Source organism: Corylus avellana, chromosome ca8, assembly GCF_901000735.1.
Source record: "Corylus avellana chromosome ca8, CavTom2PMs-1.0".
In the NCBI taxonomy this organism is placed as follows: Eukaryota; Viridiplantae; Streptophyta; class Magnoliopsida; order Fagales; family Betulaceae; genus Corylus; species Corylus avellana.
In genome coordinates, this window is record NC_081548.1 from 10,681,656 (window position 1) to 10,692,390 (window position 10,735).

The 10,735-nt window shown below is 33.7% G+C and overlaps 1 pseudogene; it reads left to right on the forward strand.

Annotated features, from left to right (window-relative positions):
- LOC132190875 (probable inactive purple acid phosphatase 27) overlaps positions 1-10,735 on the forward strand; it is an 18,006-nt pseudogene that overhangs the window by 2,734 nt on the left and 4,537 nt on the right.

Genomic DNA, 10,735 nt, shown 5'->3' on the forward strand with positions numbered 1-10,735 from the left:
CTCCATAAATATTGGATTCATAACTGCATTATTTTCCAACCTTAAAATCTCCATTACCATTCTCATAATCCTTTTTAACCAAATTCGAAAATTCCAAACAATTTTCATAACCTTGTCTTGCAGTTTTCTCATGGAGCCCAGCAATTCCTGTTGGGTTTTCAGACTCTTCATCATATTACTCACTTTCTTTCTCAGTTCTTCTTCTCCTTCTTTGTCATGGTCGTTGCACTCTTCACATATAAACTCCATGGCCATGCATAGAAACCACACAACAATCTCAGATTTTCGGCTCTTAAGTAAAAGAACATTGATGGAGTGCTCTAACGTTACAGACACTTCTATCAAAATCAAAGTTAATCGGAAATCCAACCTTGCAGATGAAGAATATCTCAAGGTTACCGTTAGCCGAGTTTTGCATCCTTCAGAGGGTGACTGGGTCGCCATGATTTCACCTTCTCATTCTAAGTAAGAGATATTTATTTATTTATATTTCAAAAAAAAAAAAGTTATTTCGTAGACTCGTGTAAGATTGCTATGTAACTGGAATGTACAACAATTATACGCGAGTCTATTAAATAGCATTACTTAAAAAAGAATTAGAAAGAAAGACAGTTTACTTTCCTCTAACTGAGTTTTTATTTTTATTTTTTTTTCTGCCTTGTTTGGTTTTCTTTTCTTAAACATGCAGTGTAGAAAGTTGTCCACCCAATGTGATTCTTTATTTAGAAACTGGCGATTTTGCCAATATTCCTCCTTTACTCTGCCATTATCCCGTCAAGGTAAACACAATAGTAATTTTAAGGGAAAAATAAAAAAAAGCTTCATAAACTATCAGCCGTTTTCGATTTAGCCTCATTATGTTCCAAAAGTGATAAAGTAGCCCCCCAAACTACCAAACTATTGCATTTTGACCACTACGTTAGTCAAAACCGTCAGTTTGGACGGAAACTGCAAAACGACGTCGTTTTGTTATGGGTAAGTTACTACAATACCCTTTTATGAAAAAAAAAAATTGAGAAAAATATAAAAAAGCCCCCCAAACTACCAGCCGTTTTCATTTTAGTCCCCTAATATTCAGAAAGTGATAAAGTAGCCCCCCAACAAAATGACGTCGTTTTTTAGTTTCCGTTCAAACTGACTGTTTTGATTAACGGAGTGGCCAAAATGCAATGATTAATAGAGTGCCCAAAATGCAATAGTTTGGTAGTTTGGGGGCTAACTTTATCACTTTTGAAACATTATGAGGCTAAATCGGAAACAACCGGTAGTTTGGGGGGCTTTTTTATATTTTTCCCTAATTTTAAATTCAACCAAATGCTCTATGGTATTCTTCAATGGTTATTTTTTATTTCCGAGATTGATGCAATTTTTATAAAAATAAATACTTTAATTAAAACAAATGAAGCAGCATCAATAGCATGCCTTACGTAATATCTATGCAATTATAACATGTAGACCCTCAAGTTTGGTATGATACTCTAGCTAATGTTGTAATTTTTCAGTAATGGTGTAATTTATTTACTTCAATTTGGATCATTTTGAGATTTATGACTCAGAGTACTTTCCTCCAAATTCTAAAAATTTTGAGTATAAAATTTGAAATTGTATTGAGAGGGGTAATAACTCGCTCAAGATAAAAAAGAAAGTACCTTGTATTACTAATGCTATATGCCACATACAGTTTTATTTCACTTTGCTAATGTAATACTCTCAATTAGTACTTGATTTATTTTTATTTATTTATTTATTTTAACAATAATTGATTCGCAGTGTCCATATCAACAAAGTTAGATAAAATAGTATTTTCTAGCATTTCTCATTTATCAATAGGCTTTAATTTTCACCGCTGACTGGTACTTTTAATTTTGCGTAGAGATTAGTCACTACAAAAAAACAATTTTTTCCTCATTGGAGTTTTCTAACGTGGCGCTTCTGACGTGTGTTGAATGTCAGAAGCATAGATGTCAGGAAATTTTTTTTTTTTTTTCTGACATGTTACTATTTAGCACATCAGAATTTTCTGACGTGTCAATTTTGGCACGTTAGAAAATTTTCTGACGTGTTAAATTTTAACACGTCAGAAAATTTTCTAACGTGTTAAAATATAACTCGTCAGAAAAGTTTATGATGTGTTATATTTTAACATGTTAGAAAAAAAATTTTAAATTTTTCCTAGAATTTTTTTTTTCAATTAAAAAATTTATTAATTTAAATTAATTTTCAATTAATTTTTTTTTTAAAGGAATTAGTGCAGAGAAACGAAAATCAAAAATCTTCTTCTCTGCACCATTTGGGTTTTTGATTTTAGGAATTTCTCTGCACCTCTCTTCTTTTCTCAATTTTCTCTTTCTCTCTCTTCTTTTCTATCTCCGACTAGCTCTCCATTTTCTCCATTTTCTCACTCTCTCTCTCTCTCTTCTTTTCGATCTCCATTTTCAAAAACCCAAACCCAAACTGAAAAAATCTTTAAAAAATCAAAAACCCAAATGTCAAACCCAACAAATCTTCAAAAACCCAAAAATCTTCTTATCTTCTCTTCTTCTTTTTCTTCTTCTTCTTTTTTTTTTTTTTTTTGAACGTACCCAAGCTGGCCAGCTTCTCTTCTCCTTTTCTTTTTTCTTTTTCTTCTTCTCTTCTCCTTTTCTTTTTCTTCTTCTTCTTCTTCTTCTTCTTTTGCTTTCTTCTTCGATCTGCTGCTTTCATTTTTTCCCTCTAGATCTAGAGGGAGCTGCCGCACGTGCAGTGTGCAGAGAAGGGAGATTGAGAGAGGAGAGAGAGAGTGTGGGGGAAATAAATGAAGAGGGAAAGAATAAGAACAGTGAAAAAGTTGAGGGGAAAAAGAAGAGGGAAAAATTTTAAAATCCCGCCCATTTTTTTACGATATGTTAGTATATATCGGGTATCGAGGGGATTCCTGACGTGCCATGCGTCGCACGTCAGGAATTCCTGACGTGCGACGCATGGCACGTCAGGAAACTACTCTGAAAAAAAAAAAAAAAAATCTGACATACGATATATATCTATAATTATCTGTTTATATATATAATTGCGTGGTGAAACACCACGTCAGAAAAATTCTGACGTGGCAGTGCACCATGTCAGAAAATTCTGACATGGTACAGTCCCACGTTAGAATTTTCTGATGTGGCGGTGTCCCACGTTATAATTTTTCTGACGTGGTGCACTGCCACGTCAGAATTTTTCTGACATGATAAATGTTGCCATGTCAGAAAATATTTAATTTTTTAATTTTTAAAATTTCTAACATTTTTCAGACGTTCCAATATTTAACACGTCAGAATTTTTTAACTTGTTGAAATAGACACGTCAGAAAATTCTGACGTGCCACTATTCACACGTCAGAAAATAATTTTCTGACGTTTTAAAATTCACACGTCAGAAAATTTCTGACCTGGCAACAAAACATATACTGTAGCCACGTCAGAAAATGTTATTTTTTTTGTAGTGAGTGAGACATCCTATAATATTAGTTTGATATTACGTGAGTGGATTGTAACGGTATTCAATATTCATGAGTATTAAGTTTAGTATCGGTTATTTATTTAGGTGATACTAGGCTTTATAAGTAATTTTAGAAAGTTTCAGTTGGAACTTATTAATTTTTTTAGACGAGTAATGTTATAAATTACATTTTTATCTCAAAATACGGACATAATAGTACTCCCAATCAACTCTTGCATTCTTTTATTATTTATAAAAGAAATTTAATAATTAGTTAGAATTGTTGTAAAATAAAAATGTAATTCTTATTACTCTTTTTAAAATGATATTACTTTCGCTGTCAATCGTTATAATTTAATAATATATGTTATATTATAGTTTGTAGAGGTATAGAAGCATCGGAAAAAAAAACTAGATAAGATGGCCAAGTTTATAAAGTAACCGACAAATTAAGTCACGTCCAGAAGTCATGACGTTCACATCAGAACAAAAGGGTGGCTTCCAAGGTTTTTGCCTTGTGTCCACCGGCAAAATTCATTTCTAGAGTCTAATTTTGTCCATTTCTTTGTTTAACTTCTTATGATGATCATATAGTTTCCTGAATTCCTAGTTTGTGATGCAACAAAGTTGCTGCGGGTATTACAGATTTTATTATAAATTCATTCGTACAATCTGATATAACACGTCAGCCAATAAACAATTAAATTCACCATTTTTTATGAGTTTAAGTTTTTGAGATAAATAATAATTAGATGAACCATTTAAACACAATTTGATATTCCGCCCATTCTATGTTTCCTTATAAAGAATATGAATTAATAATATCGAAGTCCTTATGTATATATTGAATCTTAATAATCTTGTATTTATTTAAAATTTGCGGGCAATGTACATGAGTAAAGATCCAGGCTATCTGAGTTGCAAGAATAAGCATCGAAAGAAATATAGGAGGGTAAAGGTAGGTGACCAGCTGCAGAGGAATGTTAACATTTCATGTCATTAACATCAGAACCGACATCGAATTTGTCTTCTTTGGCGGCGGATTTTGAAACGCCTTGCGTTTTGGCAAGATCACCTCCCATCAATTTTGCTAATCCAAACAAGCCTTTATATGGACATATCTGAAGTGTAGATTCAACTGGAACCGCGGTGAGTCACCATCCTTAATTACTCATTAAGATTGCATTCATAAAAGGAAAGGTAATATAAAACAGGATTTGGGTCTCCTGTAATTTGCTTCTCGAATTAGTAAAATTGATGGGAATTTTTATCATATAAAAAGAGGGGCCAATGCGGCACCTCAACATCTAGTACAAACATTATAGTGTAAAATAAAATCGAACATTTGAAAATTTGTCAAATAAATGATTTGGACCAATAGTCTCTTGGCCCGTAGTCCAAGAAAGGGACGGCCAAAAACTACATTTTTGAGACACACAGTCCACATTGATTGTATTTTCTAAGTCATGTGGTAGATTACGAAGCTTGAAAGTGATTATCTTGCAATGAGCATTCACATCTTTCTAGCAAATTTTCTTTTCATTTTAGCTAAAAAAAAACAAAATTTAACTATCCACTTTTTCAAAGCACTTACATGTCACTTTCTATTTTAGCTATCCTCTCTTACTATTCTATTTAAATATTTTTTTCTCAAGAATTTCTTTATTGTTTCTTTATCAAGAAGAGAGACAATGACAAACTTTTTATTTTTTTCGTCATTGGTAAGTGAATAGTGCTCATCAACTTTAGTGAGTATTGTAGCAGCTCACCAAATTGGAGTTAAATTATATTAGCTTGCCGAATATGGGTTATACTTCACCCAAATTACATCCCGGCTAGCCCAAATAACTTTTCGCTAGCAGGGTGTAAATGCTCAAACGGCTTAAGAGTGATATCTTGCAATGAGGCCATATATATATATATATATATATATATATATATTGCCTCCTGGAATAGATAATGAGGCTTGGCGACTTGAGTTTGAGCCATAAGAAGCAGCTTGTTTAACAAAATAACAAATTGTCAGATTAGAAATTAACAAATTGTCGAAGGTGCATCTGTTGCTGCTGATATTAATTATAAGCATCATGGGGCTGGTTTACTTTAACCCATACTAAGAAACCATGTAAAGCAACCATGCATTACTCTAATTTGAACTCTTGAACATGACACGTGATGCAGATGAGATTAACATGGGTTAGTGGAGCTAAGGAACCTCAACAAGTACAATATGGAGATGGAAAAACTCTGACATCACAAGTTACTACATTTACACAAGATAACATGTGTAGTGAGTTCCTCAACATACCACTTTTCTTTGCTCCTTTGATTCCAAACATAAGTATCTAATTTGACATTGACACTATATATATATATATTTCGTGTCAATGTCAAATTAAATACTTTTGTACTTTTCTCTTCAAAATTCCTTTGACCTTATAAGTTTAGAGGCATAAATGCTAATATGAAAGTAACTCAGGAGCCTAAAGTAAATTTTCTCATTTTTTGGTGAACATCATATATAAAAGAGGGCAATTACATATGGCTGTCACCGTCATATATATATATATACCCTTTTCCTTCCTCTTAATTATCTTCTACTTAGATTTTGCCCCTATGTTCTGAAATTGACAAATTCAAGTAGTTTTCAAAGTCCAGCAAAGGATTTTGGGTGGCATGACCCAGGATACATTCATTCTGCAATAATGACAGGACTTGAACCTTCAAGCAACTTCTCCTACAGATATGGAAGGTTTTAGCAACCTTCTTTTCACGAACTACAGATATGGAAGGTTCCCAAATTTAATCATTTTATTAAGGGTTAAATACTAAATACCTCTTTGGGTTTGATAACTTTATTTTTTTTTCCTTGGGGTTTGGTTTTTATCACAGGAGGTCCCTGTGGTTTTGATAAATGACCAAGTTAGTCCTCCGTCAGTTGACCTAATGGAATTCCACATGGACCAATTAGATATTGACATATGACACATACTTAATTTTTTTTTTAAAATTAAAAAAAAGGAAAAAAAATTAGGGGTGGCTCTTAGCCATTTGAGAGTGGTCGCCATCAGGTTTCACCTCGTCTATTGGTGGCCGAGCCACCTCTGTACACTCCATTGGTTTTGGGCTACCCCCCTATCTCAGCGACAAAAATACTCAAAGACCTATCGGGGTAGTTTTCACCTCTTTTGGGCCATGGGGTGGCCGAGCCACCCCCAGCACCCATTGGGGGTGGCTGAGGCACCCCCAAATGGCCAAGGAGACACCCCCAATTTTTTTTTTTTTTAAAAAAAAAAAAACAAAAAAAATTAAGTAGGTGCCACATGTCAATATCTGATTGGTCCACGTGGAATTTTGTTAGGTCAATTAACGGTCAACTGACAGAGGACTAACTTGGTCATTTATCAAAACTATAGGGACTTCCTGTAATAAAAACCAAACCCCAAGGGAAAAAAATAAAGTTATCAAACACCAAGGATATTAAGTATTTAACCCTTTTATTAATATTCTAACACGTACTTACTGTAGTGACTCAGCTGGTTGGAGTGAACAAATCCAATTTCGAACTCCACCTGCAGGAGGATCAGATGAGCTCAAGTTCATAGCATATGGGGATATGGGAAAGGCTCCTCGTGATGCTTATGCCGAGCACTTTATTCAGGTAAGGATAGGATACATTTGCTGCTGCAAATATAGTAAGACCCAAAATTTAATTTGTTTTCACAAAATTTTCAAGGTTTTCTGGTTTATGCAAATCCCAATGAATGAACAAAGTCTAGTACCATCCAAAATGAAGAAATCTTGCACTAATAACATGTTAATAACAATGCATTATGGTGATTTTAGTCTTTTACTTCTTGAAACACAAATATATTGACCCCTGTTTTTTTTTTTTTTTTTCAAATTTTGTGGTACATATATAGCCGGGGTCCCTCTCAGTGATTGATGCCATCGCAGATGAAGTAGATTCTAACAAGGTAGACTCAATCTTCTACATTGAAGATATAAGCTATGCCACTGGCTTTCTAGTTGAATGTGATTTTTTCCTTCAACAAATTAGCCCTGTAGGCTGTAGCATCACGAGTTTCTTATATGACTGCAATTGGAAACCATCAGAGGTACCTTTCTCATCTGCATACTTTAATAAGTATTTTTTTTTTTTAAGTCATTTTTGTTAGAATATATTACAGAATTTGATTGATTTATCAATTTAAATTATATTATAATACTCTCCCATATGTATGAGTTAAACTCCTCGATCTTTAATAGGTGGGGTTTAATACATAAAATATTTAACTGAAATGAGAGGTGAATAACGGAGACAGGGTTTAAACTTATAACCTCTGCTCTGATTTGCTTCTATATCAGCACTACATATATTTTTTCTTTTTTTTTTCAGAGATTATGAAGATTCGGGATCAATATATAGATTAACTGATTCAGGAGGAGAATGTGGAATTCCTTATGAAACATACTTTCCCATGCCAACCTCAGGAAAGGATAAGCCATGGTATTCCATAGAACAAGGAAGTGTTCACTTCACAGTAATTTCAACTGAGCATAATTGGACACAAAAATATGAGCAGGTTTGATTAATCAAATGCTTTATGTCCTTTATGCATGTTTATCTCCTAATCTGACATCACCTTCTTTCAAATATATGCAAAATGTTTCAATATGAGTGGATAAAAAATGACATGGCTTCCATCAATCGATCAAAAACTCCTTGGTTAGTTTTTACAGGGTAAGTGAATCTTACATATTTTAACACTATTCTTCGAATTAATGGTGATGCTAAGTGAAAAGACTAGGTAGTTTGAGGGATATTGTGATCTTTTTAATGTTAATTGTACATTGCAAATAAGATGGTAGTTTCCTACATTAAATTAACTACCTCTTGTCTTGGAACTATGTGCTCAAAATAGACATCGGTAAATTGGAAGCATAGACCCATTTATTCTTCTGCAATAGGATTACTTAATGTGGATGACAGATTTGTTGAGGAAGTAGAACCATTACTCTTGGAAAGCAAAGTAAGTCCTTTTGGCCTAAGTAGCCATATTCCTAAAGTTCTTTGAAATGAACTTGTGTTCTTCTCTTTGGTTGCTATTTATCAGGTTGATCTGGTTCTCTTTGGCCATGTTCATAATTATGAGAGATCCTGCTCGGTTTACAGAAAAGAGTGCAAGGCCTTTCCTTAAAAAGATGTAAATGGGATAGATGTATATGATCACAACAATTATAGTGCCCCAGTGCATGCAATTATTGGTATGGCTGGTTTTTCCTTGGACAAGTTCCCAGATCATGTAAGTTCATCCCAGACTCCCTATCTCTCCATATATATTATGCACGCATATATACATGCAGGGACGGAACTAAAATTTCTCATTCGAAGACCAAAGTATGAACAATGGGCTAAGCTGAAAGAGGGAAAACGCGCCCATGGTTCCCTCCCCTGCTCATGCATGTATGCATAGGTCTGATAAGTGAACTTTGATCTCTTGGAAAGCTGGAGTCAATCAAGGATTTCCCAGTTTGGTTATCTCAGAGGGCATGCAACAAAGAAAGAGTTCAACTTAGAGGTTAGTATATATATGCATGCACTTCTAGCTAGAATCTACTCTTACACATTTATGTTGTCTCACTCGTTTCCTTCACTTTGGCAGTTGGTAAATTCAGGTACAAAGAAAGTTGAGGACAGCTTCCGCATCATTAAATCTCAAGCTTCCTCATGAAAGATTGTTGGAGAGGAGAGAGAGAGAGAGAGCACCTCCCCCCTTCTGCAAAGTATCACGGAAAGATCTAATTTGTACAATAAGTAATCAATTTTGATGTGTTTTGAGCAAATATAATGAATTGAAATGATAGAGTTAAGCGGAGTCTCAACTCTTTGATTATGTTAATTGTGAGATTTTAATTTAGGGTAGGTCTTGAGTCCTGTGTGATAAGGCTATTTGATAATAATTAAGAATGCATGACACCTTAACTCGTGTCTTGTGTGCGCAGGCACATGACACAAACCAAAGCCTCAAGAGTATATACAAAATTAACTTGGTTGGGACAGAAAAGTCAACTTTTTCATTTAAAATTAAGTCATATATTGATATATATACTCAAAAGTTGTAGACCTCTAGATGAAAGAACCCAATTCTACAAGTGAACCAATGAATTCACAACATTATATATATATATATATATATATAAGACCTTAATTCCTTCCAAGGGACAGGGACCCTAGTTAATAGAATTGTTGATCCTACAGGGGCCGCTTGAAATTGTTTCCAATTAGAATTTTAGGCGACTTAAAAAAAAAAAAAAAAAAAAAAACTTTTAGCCTTGTCCAAGTAAATACTTTTCAAATATAGATATAAATTTCTTACAAATCGGTCTAATAAGTTTTTTTTTTTTAAAAAAAAAAAATGGTATTCCCTCATCTCATTAGTGTAGAAAAAATTGCTCTAACAAGACAGTCTAAAATACAAAGAGGGGTTGTCCCTCTCCACTCAGTATCCTCTCCTAAATCTAGAGCCTACTTTGCCAAACAGTGAGCTACCCCATTGGCACCTCTCCTAAAATAGCTGATTCCCCACTAAGAAAATTCATGAGCAAAGACTTAGCATCATTAATCACCAATCCGTAGCTATTCCAATGACTACCATCCTACGGTAGAGTTTGGACCACCTCAAGCGAATCACCTTCAATGATAATATTTGTGAGGCCTAATAACCTTTTACCCAGGGCATATGCTTGCCACGCTCCAACCGCTTCAGCTGTAGCAGGATTTATGATGTGAGTGTCCTTAAACGTACATGTGCTTTTAACATGTTTTTTTAATTAACTTATGTGCTTTTAATCAAATGGAAGAATGGCATTGTCACGTCAACGTACCAGGATGAGGGTGGGATCAGAGTCTCTACTATATAGCATTATTTAATTTAATTTTTTATTTTATAAAAATATTTCTCAATTTTTAATTTTTACAAAACACCTCAAAAATTTTACAAAAATCAATTTTTAATTTTTCTCAATTGTGGCCCATCAAATCAATTCTCAACTTTTACTTTTTTCAGAACTCAAAACCCCCCAAAATTCTCAAAATTTTATTTAACCAGCCCATATATATACTTTTCAAATATTTGTACCATTGCTTCTCTAGATAACCCCAAACTTTTTCTCCGGGATCTAGGTAATTATCCTACTCTAAAATCGAAGACGAAGGTTAATAAATTAAAATAAATTTTAATATTGTAAGTTGTGATTAAGAAAGAGAGAG